This window comes from Ranitomeya variabilis, chromosome 1 (assembly GCF_051348905.1).
Source record: "Ranitomeya variabilis isolate aRanVar5 chromosome 1, aRanVar5.hap1, whole genome shotgun sequence".
NCBI classification, from domain to species: domain Eukaryota; kingdom Metazoa; phylum Chordata; class Amphibia; order Anura; family Dendrobatidae; genus Ranitomeya; species Ranitomeya variabilis.
Window position 1 is genome coordinate 90592786 of NC_135232.1, and position 12777 is coordinate 90605562.

Genomic DNA, 12777 nt, shown 5'->3' on the forward strand with positions numbered 1-12777 from the left:
TGAATTGTACTTGAATTTTAAAAAATACAAATTCATCAAAATGAAAACCGGGAAAAAAATTGTTCTGACTCCTATGTGTAATGAAAATATTCCCTCAGGCGTAGTCTCCTAAAGTAATTTTCCATATCGCTGCAGAGTTAAGTTTCACCCAAGGCTTTAAGAGGACATGAAAATCAAGTTCCACTTTGTTGGGTTTGTAAGATGAGAGATTGATGACAGATGTTTATGTGTCAGTGGTTGTGCCATAGTTGTAATAATTGTCAGGTTTTGGCTTTGCTTTGTATCTGTTTGCGCCTGATTCAATGCAATCTATGTCGTTTTCTTTCCTTGTTATGAACAGAAGAGTATGTACTTTGTAATTGTACTGCTGTAATTTGTGTTCTGTGCTTTGTGTGTGTTCCTCCGTGTTTAAACCTCCCTTGGAGTTGATGGTCTTGATTCTTCATTCAAAAGTTGGTTCTTTAGTCTCTCGGATGTCCTATGACGCAGATTTTGTGCATAAAGAGTATTGTAGGTATGTAGGATTGGATTAGTAAGACAGAGTCTTTTAAGAATTTGATTCAGTTTTTGCTTTCGGATAAGAAACAAATATTGCTGTCCAATTGTGCACTTTTCCTCAGAATAGAACTTTTGTTCCATAAAGATACTATACATTCTGGTATCCTCCATTTTGTTACAGGAAAAATATATCTTTGTACTGTGTTAGCTAGTATAAAAATAATCAAACTTAAGAGTCCTCAGTGATTGATACATTTTAACGATTAACTGAAAAGGTGGTAACAAGTAGCAACTTTCCAGACTACTCCGGTCTCTCCATCAGGCCTAGCATAAGACAATATCTGAAGGGTCACGTATTTAAACAGCAGAACATAGAATAGTGCAATAAAAAGACAAGTGACACAGAATAATCAATATGGGAAGGGGAGAAACAGCCGTGGCAAGAAGTGGAGCAGACTGCTAGCAACGCCAGAACTCACGTCCACTTTCAAACCTTAGAGGTTACTGTGCGTCATATGGTCGTGTTGACAGAAGTCTAGGAGTTTCATTGTACAATGGCGGAAAGAAAAAAACCAGAACACAAGCATTAGGGCAGCCAGAGAGGGGAGAATTAGTTATTTTTAACCAATACTCACTTCAAAGTCCGGTTCTCTTCTTTCCATTGTCGGACATGCTGCATCTCTGGCCTCTTCATTATGGTCCTGGACTTTCAAATGCATCCAGGCCGGAGTTTAGGCCTCTTTCACACTGCCGTCTTTTAGCTCCCGTTGAAATCGGTTGATTTTTGAAAAAACAGGATCCAGCAAATTATTCTGCTGGATCCTGTTTTTTCCCATAGACTTCTATTAGCGACGGATTGTGACGAATGGCCATCCGTTTAATCCGTCGTGCACTGGATCCGTCGGAAAATCGCTGTCCGTCGGGCAGAGAAAACGTTCAGAGGAACGTTTTTTCTGCTCGTCGGAAAATCGCTCAGTGTCGGGTCCTGCGCCGCCCGTCATTGGCTATAATGGAAGCCTATGGGCGCTGCATCCGTCACTGACTGTCAAAAGCAGGAATCCAGCAATGGGTTCAGTCTTTTGAAACTGAGCATGCGTGGAAGAATTTCCAGTCAGGGAAATTCTCGCTCACTCTCTCTTTTTACTATTGATGCTGCCTATTCAGCATCAATAGTAACAAGATATAATGTAAAAAATAAAAAAATCACAATATTCTTACCTTCCGGCATGCCGTGCAGCATTACCGATGCTCCCGGCAGCTAGCGTTCCCATGGATGCATTGCGAAATGACCCGATGACGTCGCGGTCTCGCAAGACCGCACTTCATCAGAGGTCATTGCACGTAAGGCATTACTGGGAACGCCAGCTGCCAGGAGCATCGATAATGCTGCGCGGGACGCCGGAAGGTAAGAATATTGCGATTTTTATTTATTATTATTTTTAACCTGGGTTTTGTTGTGTATGCGTTTTCGCAGCGGAAAACCGCTGCGAAGACGCATACACAACAGGTGCACATAGCCTCGACGGGTCCGTCAGAAAAACAGGCTCAGTGCACCCATTTTTTACAATCTGCACAGGATCGTCATTTCAACGTTTTGACGGATCCTGTGCAGATTGTGAAAATGGAAGTGTGAAAGAAGCCTTACTGTGCGTCATAAGGTTACAATGACTACTCAGCCTCATGACATGCAGTGAGCTTGGGCCCGGAGGCAGCCGGGAGCCTAGTTTATAGTTAAGATTACTGAAGGAAGGGGGATCTCGACAGTCAAGAAGAGGTTACATTGGACACCTCAACCTGGACACAACTTTCATTTGGATAAGTATATGGACTCCTTAAGACAATTAGTAAACCACCATCCTGGACCAATATAGAAGACAACTTTCCAACATCAGTCCCCAGGAGAGGAGGACCATACAAACTGTGAAAGGCAATAAAAATAATCATCATTACAGCTGCAGACAATAGTGGTGCAATAGTTATGATGACCTCATCAGACTACACGAAGGAAACAGGCTAGTGACAGACACAGGCTTGTCCACAAAATTGGGGTCTGACTATAAAAGTTGGTCAAGTCTATAACTGACACCAGAGAGTCCATGAATCGACATTCTATATGCTTCACAAATCTGGAAATCCAGAAGGACCAGTGATTACATGTGTTGGCACCCTTAGTGAGCAAGTTTCTGGTTGGGTAGAGGGTATTCTTAAACCACTGGTGAAGGATACACCCAGCTACATTCAGGATGCAACTGACCTATTGAATAAACAAGTAGCAATAGGTCTTTTTTACCAAAAGGAACCATCCTCACCATCATGGATGTGAAATCTTTGTATTCTAATATCCCACACCAGGATGGATTAAAGGGACACTGTCCCCCCCCCCCCCCAGCCGTTATAAACTAAAAGAGCCACCTTGTGCAGCAGTAATGCTGCAGTCTAACAAGGTGGCTCTTTTAGTTTTTGATTCATTTATTACCTCAATAAAGCGTTTTCAAGATTGGCCACAAATACCAGATATTGTACCGGGAGGCGGTCCGAATCGTCCTCTATCAATCTCCCAACTGCCGTCACTCTTCTCTTCAGGGGCGATGGTCACCGCCCCCTGAGCGCTGTTGCTTCTTAAATCCGGCGCCTGCGCTTTGCGTGCCTGCCTGGGGCCCGCACTGTTATTCATTATGCACAGTGCGGGGCTGGGGTTCCTGGGCATGCGCACTGCGCTTGTCAGACGCTCCCCCGGTCCCCCGCCTTCCAGCATTGCTGGAATATACAGGTTTCATTGCCGACGTTTTGAACAGCCACAAAGAACAACGCTGGAAGGCGGAGGACCGGGGGAGCGTCTGACAAGCGCAGTGCGCATGCCCAGGAACCCCAGCCCCGCACTGTGCATAATGAATAACAGTGCGGGGCGGGAATTCAGGAACAGGGTGGCCACACTGCCCGCACAGGCACAGTCAGGCACCCTGCGTCTGAGCTGTGACTGACAATGAAGACTGCGCCTGCCCCAGGCAGGCACGCACAGCGCAGGCGCCGGATTTAAGAAGCAACAGCGCGAAGGGGGAGGCGACCATCGCCCCTGAAGAGAAGAGTGACGGCAGTTGGGAGATTGATAGAGGACGATTCGGACCGCCTCCCGGTACAATATCTGGTATTTGTGGCCGATTTTTAAAACGCTTTATTGAGGTAATAAATGAATCAAAAACTAAAAGAGCCACTTTGTTAGACTGCAGCATTACTGCTGCACAAGGTGGCTCTTTTAGTTTATAACGGCTGGGGGGGGGGGTGACAGTGGCCCTTTAAATGCCTGCAAAATCTTCATTAAAATAGAGGAATTAAGGCTAACTGTTACAAAATTCATCCTCACCCACAATTACTTTGCATTTAATAATGACATATATTTACAGGAGACTGGTACAGCAATGGAAAGCAAAATGGCACCACAATATGCAAATATTTTCGTGGCCAATATAGTAACTTTTATCCTCTTGTCTCATCAGGCCTATGGCCTATTATTCATACATTGATAATATTTTAATCATCTGGACAATCTGAACATAAACAATTTAATCAGTTTCATCCCACCAACAAATTAAGGGCTCATACCCATCATCGTTAAAAAATTTGGTCCAATGATCCTGAATAGTTGGATGAGAATCATGCAATTTTTATGCCAGCACAATATGATTTTATCACTTAGCATCCAAATGACATTAACCCCTTCACCCCCAAGGGTGGTTTGCACGTTAATGACCGGGCCAATTTTTACAATTCTGACCACTGTCCCTTTATGAGGTTATAACTCTGGAACGCTTCAACGGATCTTGGCGATTCTGACATTGTTTTCTTGTGACATATTGTACTTCATGATAGTGGTAACATTTCTTTGATATTACCTTCGTTTATTTGCAAAAAAAATGGAAATTTGGCGAAAATTTTGAAAATTTTGCAATTTTCCAACTTTGAATTTTTATGCCCTTAAATCACAGAGATATGTCACACAAAATACTTAATAAGTAACATTTCCCACATGTCTACTTTACATCAGCACAATTTTGGAACCAAAATTTTTTTTTGTTAGGGAGTTATAAGGGTTAAAAGTTGACCAGCAATTTCTCATTTTTACAACACCATTTTTTTTTAGGGACCACATCTCATTTGAAGTCATTTTGAGGGGTCTATATGATAGAAAATACCCAAGTGTGACACCATTCTAAAAACTGCACCCCTCAAGGTGCTCAAAACCATATTCAAGAAGTTTAGTAACCCTTCTGGTGCTTCACAGGAATTTTTGGAATGTTTAAATAAAAATGAACATTTAACTTTTTTTCACAAAAAATTTACTTCAGCTCCAATTTGTTTTATTTTACCAAGGGTAACAGGAGAAAATGGACCCCAAAAGTTGTTGTACAATTTGTCCTGAGTACGCCGATACCCCATATGTGGGGGTAAACCACTGTTTGGGCGCATGACAGAGCTCGGAAGCGAAGGAGCGCCATTTGACTTTTCAATGCAAAATTGACTGGAATTGAGATAGGACGCCATGTTGCGTTTGGGGAGCCCCTGATGTGCCTAAACATTGAAACCCCCCACAAGTGACACCATTTTGGAAAGTAGACCCCCTAAGGAACTTATCTAGAGGTGTGGTGAGCACTTTGACCCACCAAGTGCTTCACAGAAGTTTATAATGCAGAACCGTAAAAATAAAAAATCATATTTTTTCACAAAAATTATTTTTCGCCCCCAATTTTTTATTTTCCCAAGGGTAAGAGAAGAAATTGGACCCCAAAAGTTGTTGTACAATTTGTCCTGAGTACGCTGATACCCCATATGTGGGGATAAACCACTGTTTGGGCGCATGGGAGACCTCGGAAGGGAAGGAGCGCCATTTGACTTTTCAATGCAAAATTGACAGGAATTGAGATGGGACGTCATGTTGCGTTTGGAGAGCCCCTGATGTGCGTAAACATTGAAACCCCCCACAAGTGACACCATTTTGGAAAGTAGACCCCCTAAGGAACTTATCTAGAGGTGTGGTGAGCACTTTGACCCACCAAGTGCTTCACAGAAGTTTATAATGCAGAACCGTAAAAATAAAAAATCATATTTTTTCACAAAAATTATCTTTTCACCCCCAATTTTATATTTTCCCAAGGGTAAGAGAAGAAATTGGACCCCAAAAGTTGTTGTACAATTTGTCCTGAGTACGCTGATACCCCATATGTGGGGGTAAACCACTGTTTGGGCGCATGGGAGAGCTCGGAAGGGAAGTAGCACCGTTTGACTTTTCAATGCAAAATTGACAGGAATTGAGATGGGACGCCATGTTGCGTTTGGAGAGCCACTGATGTGCCTAAACATTGAAACCCCCCACAAGTGACACCATTTTGGAAAGTAGACCCCCTAAGGAACTTATCTAGATGTGTTTTGAGCGCTTTGACCCACCAAGGGCTTCACAGAAGTTAATAATATAGAGCCGTAAATATAAAACAAAAATTTTTTCCCACAAAAATTATTTTTTTAGCCCCCAGTTTTGTATTTTCCCGAGGGTAGCAGGAGAAATTGGACCCCAAAATTTGCTGTCCAATTTGTCCTGAGTGCGCTGATACCCCATATGTGGGGGGAACCACCGTTTGGACGCATGGAAGGGCTCGGAAGTGAAGGAGCGCCATTTGGAATGCAGACTTAGATGGAATGGTCTGCAGGCGTCACATTGCGTTTGCAGAGCCCCTAATGTACCTAAACAGTAGAAACCCCCCACAAGTGACACCATTTTGAAAACTAGACCCCCCAAGGAACTTATCTAGATGTGTTGTAAGAACTTTGAACCCCCAAGGGTTTCACTACAGTTTATAACGCAGAGCCGTGAAAATAAAAAATCTTTTTTTTCCCACAAAAATTATTTTTTAGCCCCCAGTTTTGTATTTTCCCAGGGGTAACAGGAGAAATTGGACCCCAAAGGTTGTTGTCCTATTTGTCCTGAGTACGCTGATACCCCATATCTGGGGTAAACCCCTGTTTGGGCACACGGGAGAGCTCGGAAGGGAAGGAGCACTGTTTTACTTTTTCAACGCAGAATTGGCTGGAATTGAGATCGGACGCCATGTCGCGTTTGGAGAGCCCCTGATGTGCCGAAACAGTGGAAACCCCCCAATTATAACTGAAACCCTAATCCAAACACACCCCTAACCCTAATCCCAACAGTAACCCTAACCACACCTCTAACCCTGACACACCCCTAACCCTAATCCCAACCCTATTCCCAACCGTAAATGTAATTTAAACCCTAATCGTAACTTTAACCCCAACCCTAACCCTAACTTTAGCCCCAACCCTAACTGTAGCCTTAACCCTAGCCCCAACCCTAGCCCTAACCCTAACCCTAATGGGAAAATGGAAATAAATACATTTTTTTTATTTTTCCCTAACTAAGGGGGTGATGAAGGGGGGTTTGATTTACTTTTATAGCGAGTTTTTTAGCGGATTTTTATGATTGGCAGCCGTCACACACTGAAAGACGCTTTTTATTGCAAAAAATATTTTTTGTGTTACCACATTTTGAGAGCTATAAATTTTCCATATTTTGGTCCACAGAGTCATCTGAGGTCTTGTTTTTTGCGGGACGAGTTGACGTTTTTATTGGTAACTTTTTGGGCACGTCACATTTTTTGATCGCTTTTTATTCCGATTTTTGTGAGGCAGAATGACCAAAAACCAGCTATTCATGAATTTCTTTTGGGAGAGGCGTTTATACTGTTCCGCGTTTGGTAAAATTGATAAAGCAGTTTTATTCTTCGGGTCAGTACGATTACAGCGATACCTCATTTATATTATTTTTTTATGTTTTGGCGCTTTTATACGATAAAAACTATTTTATGGAAAAAATAATTATTTTTGCATCGCTTTATTCTCAGGACTATAACTTTTTTATTTTTTTGCTGATCATGCTGTATGGCGGCTTGTTATTTGCGGGACAAGATGACGCTTTCAGCGGTACCATGGTTATTTATATCTGTCTTTTTGATCGCGTGTTATTCCACTTTTTGTTCGGCGGTATGATAATAAAGCGTTGTTTTTTGCCTCGGTTTTTTTTTTTTTTTTCTTACGGTGTTTACTGAAGGGGTTAACTAGTGGGCCAGTTTTATAGATCGGGTCGTTACGGACGCGGCGATACTAAATATGTGTACTTTTATTGTTTTTGTTTTTTTTATTTAGATAAAGAAATGTATTTATGGGAATAATAATTTTTTTTTTTTCATTATTTTGGAATATTTTTTCACATCGCGTTGCTGCGGGGGGCTCAGGGAAGCCCGCAGGGAGCCCCCTCCCTGCGCCATGCTTCCCTGCACCGCCGGCACATCGCGATCATGTTTGATCGCGGTGTGCCGGGGGTTAATGTGCCGGGAGCGGTCCGTGACCGCTCCTGGCACATAGTGCCGGATGTCAGCTGCGATAGGCAGCTGACACCCGGCCGCGATCGGCCGCGCTCCCCCCGTGAGCGCCGCCGATCGCGCTGGACGTACTATCCCGTCGGTGGTCATACAGGCCCACCCCACCTCGACGGGATAGTACGTCCGATGTCAGAAAGGGGTTAAAATGCAGTTTGTATGCAATGTGATTTTAAAATGAGCTTTTACATAGAGTAATTCTCTGTCATTTAACGATAGCTTTAAATGGAAATACACATAATCAGTGCTTTGCATGTGTAGCTTACTGTACATGTATTTTACTAATTAATACATTTCTGAAAAAAAACAAAATGTTATTAACCAGCAGAGGAAAAGCGGACATCTGGGGCTGATGATTATAGCCTACGAAGGAGATAATATACATGGAGCTTCCCAGGCTATTAATATCAGCTCACAGCTGTATACTTAGCATTTACTGGTTATTAAAATGGGGGACCCTCCAAAAAAATTACTTAGGGTTTCCCTATAATTAATAACCAGCAAACACTAGTCAGACAGCTGCGGGCTAATATTAATAACATAGGAAGGGGCCATGGAAATTGGCCCTCTCCAAGACCAAAAACATCAGCTTTCACTCGTCCCATAAAAGGCGCATCCATAAGGCTACGTTCACATTAGCGTTGTGCGACGCAGCGTCGGGCGCCGCTGCGTCGCCGCATGCGTCATGCACCCCTATATTTAACATGGGGGCGCATGGACAAGCGTTGCATTTGCGTTTTGTGACGCATGCGTCGCTGCGGCGCACGCGTCAGGGCGCACAGGACGCAGCAAGTTGCATTTTTTGTGCGTCCAAAATCAAGCAAAAAAAGGACGCATGCGTCACAAAACGCTGCGTTGTGCATGCGTTCACATTTGCGTTGTGCGTTGCGTCGCTGACGCTGCGGCGCACAACGCAAATGTTAACGTAGCCTAAGATACGTTTAGCCTCACTCTTCCCACTTTCCCTGCAACGTTGGCAAGTGGGATAATAGTATTGGGGTTTATGTCAGCTTTGTATAGGTAGCTGACATCAAACTCGGGTTAGTAACGGAGAGGGTCTATTTCATGCTCCGATTACAAATTCCATAGTCATATTGTAAATTCCATCAATGTGAAAGTCCCATAGAGGGACTATGCAAAAAAAAAAAAGAATTGTAAAATATTTTTAAGAAATTAGAAAATAATAATAAGAAAAATATTAGGTGAAGCAGAAGTCCAGCGTGGGTGATATCTATAAAAAATAACTTTTATTCCATCCACCCATGCTGGACTTCTGCTTCACCTTCATACTACTTGCAGCACTGCATGACCCGCGTGGTGGGACTGAGAGGAGGTGGGCTGATCTTTGTTGCTTTCTTTAAGAAAAATATTAAACCATTAAATACACCTTCTTATGTAAAAAAAATAAATAAACATAAAAAGGACACATATTTGGTATCGTCGTGTCCGGAATGATCCATTCTATAAAAGTATGATACTAGTTAACTCCTTCACTGAGCACCGTAAAAAAAAAAAAACGTGATAAACTGCTTTTTCATCATACCGCTGGAAAACGAATAAAATGAGAACGCAAAGATAATTGTAAATAAAATGGATATACCTGAAAAAGTCATGTCCAGCAAAAAAAACTAGCCGCCATGCAGCTCCATTAGAAGAAAAATTAAGAATATAGCGGCACAAAAATAATTTTTTCTATAAAAGTTTTTATTGTGTAAAAGAGCCAAAACAAAAATGACTCAACTGAGATATTGCTGTAATTGTACTGACCCGAAGAATAAAACTGCCTTATCAATTTTACCACATGCGAAACGGCATAAGAAAACCTAAAAAAAAAAATTCCTGAATTGCTGGTTTTTGTTCATTCTGCCTCCCAAAAATCAGAATAGAAAGCGATAAAAAAATGTTATGATGTGCTGAAAATGGTACCAATAAAAACGTCAACTCATCCCACATAAAACAAGCCCTCACATGACTGTCTGCTGAAATTTGGAAAAATTATAGCTCTCAAAATATAGCAATGCAAAAAACAGTTTTTGCTAAATTAAAAGTGTCTTTTAGTGTGTGACAGCAGCAAAACATAAAAAAACTATATAAATCTGGTATCACTGTAATCGCAGCAACCCAAACAATAAAGTTGTCTAATCACTTATACTGCATGAGGAACCATGTAAAAAACAAAAACAATTCTTCACCTGCTTTTGATTTGTTCATTCTACCTCCCAAAGATCACAGTAAAGCTAGGCTGACATTTATCCTGTGCACTGCACTGAGCGCTCTGAATTACGTGATTCAGAGGGAATCCATGGCTGAAGATTCCCTATAATGAGGCAGATTGAGGCACTGTGGACGCTGTCTGGCCTATGATTTGGTAGTGTTCATGTTTTTAGGTGTTCATAAAACTGCCATCGGCCTCAGTTTTGTGCACTCCTGAAAAGAATGACACCGCTGAGCAGAGGCCAGACAAAGATGAGAGTAACTCTGCTGCCTCATAGTGAATGGAAAGGTTTCATCTGAGTCACATCATTCAGAGATTTAGATGGAAACCCCAAAGTAGAGCGCCAGATAAATGTGATCTTAAATGTTACGTAAAATGTTCCCAATAAAAGCTTCAACTCAATCCACAAAGAAAGCAAGTCCCCACTCAGGTCCATCATCTGTTAACGGAAATATAGTGAGCTTCCATGCTACTGGTAGCACAAAGGCTTTGGAAAAGCGCTAAGCCCACCCCCAAGAAATCAAGGGAATTCTCTATTCCCAAATGCTCCCTCCCTTCTGAGCTCTACAGTGTGCCTAAACCAAAGTTAACATTCACATGTTTGGCAGGGGTATAATTTCCAAAATGGAGTTACTTGAGGGGGGGGGGTGCTGCTTTTGTGGCACTTAGGGGCTCCGTATATGGAGTCTGCAAACTATTTTAGGATAATCTGTGCTCCAGGAGACAAATAGCGCTCGGTCCCTCCTGAGTCTCTCCATATGGCTAAACAGTACTGTCCAGCCACATATGAGATATTGCCATGTTAAGCAGAAATTGTGTGGCAAATTTTGATGCCATTTTTACCCAATTACCCATATAAAATGTGGGGCTAAAATGACATTTTTGTGGTAAAAATTTAATCATATTGTTTCTTTACTGTGGTCTAAAATTCTGTAACATACCTGTGGTGTTCATATGATCACTGCACCCCTAGATGAATTCATTGAGAGGCATAGTTTGTAAAAAGGGGTCACTTAAGGGGGGATTCTCCTGTTCTGGTACATCAGAAACTTTTCCAGTGGGTTATGGCACCCATAAACCATAACAGTAAAATCTGCACTATAATAAGGCGCTTCTTCCCTTCTGAGCTGTGCCTAAAAAGTAGTTCCCAATTACATGTAGGGTATTGGAGCAATCAGGAGATCTTGCACAACAAACTGAGATCCATTTTTCCCTATTAGTGCTTACAAAAATAAAAACATTGGGGCTAAAACAACATTATAGCAGTAAAAATGTAATTATTCCTCATTGCCCAATGGTTTAAATTTCTGTGAGGCACATGTGTTTTGTCAACATGCTCACTGCACCCCTATAAGAATTAATTGGTTTTTCACTATTTAGGCACGTCGGGCTCTCCAAAAGTGATCATCAAATGTTGATGTGGTCCTTAAAAAAATGGTTTTGTAAATTTTGTTGGAAAAATAAGAAAATGATGACCAATTTTTAACCCTTCTAACTTCTTAACAAAAAAAATTCTGCTTAAAAATTGTGCTAATGTAAACTAGACTTGTTGAATGTTATTGATTAACTATTTTGTGTCACATAGCCCTCTGGTTTAAGGGCATAAGACTTAAAAGTTTGAAAATGTCAAAATTTTCAAAATTTTCACCAAATTTCTGATACTTTCACAAATAAATGCAAACGATATTGAGCAAGTTTTACCACTAACATGAAGTACAATATATCACAAGAATAAAATCTCAGAATTACTGAGATACGTTGAAGCGTTCCAGAGTTATTACTTCATAAAGTGACACTTGTCAGACTTAAATAATGAGGCCTGTTCATTAACCTACAAAGTGGCTCAGTACTTAAGGAGTTAAAATCCATCTTTCCAGGCCTCCTTTATGTGTTGTATGCAGCCCCAAATCTGAAAAACATTTTTGTCAGAAACTCCTTGTCCTCTTCAACAACTACATGAACATTTCCCTGCAACCAGATTTATGATGACAATGGTTTGCATAAAGATTCCCAACTTTCATCAGGACTAGAAGATGCCCAGTTCCTTTACCTTCACCGCATCTAATGTGGCCTACTTAATTATATGCACAAAATGTCCACATTGATGCAGTAATTGATGCAAAAGGAGCCCTGACCAAGTATTGAGTGCATTTACTGAATATACATTTCAGTAGGCCAACATTTCGAATTTTAAAATAATTTTTCAAGATGGTGTTATAAAGTATTCTAATTTACTGAACTGAAGTAAAATAACTTTTTGATGATATTCTAATTTAGTGAGAAGCACCTGTAGCAGTTCTCGGAATGCTGAGCTCTGCTTAACCCCACCCACACTTCTGATTGGTAGCTTTTTGGGTACATTGCGCATAGACAAAAAGCTGTAAATCAAAGGTGGGGCCGGGGTTATACAGAACTCATGAATATGGAGTCCATACATAGAAACAAGCAATCCACACTGCTGCACCACTCAAGCTAGTTTGCCCAGCTCCGGGGTCATAAACGCTATAGGCACGTATGCCTGGACTTATGGGTTCTCACCCAGGGAAGGAACAATGCCAAAAGTCCATATCAAAGAAAATGATGCGGGTAGCACTCACCGTCCTGTAAAATCTGTAGTTTATT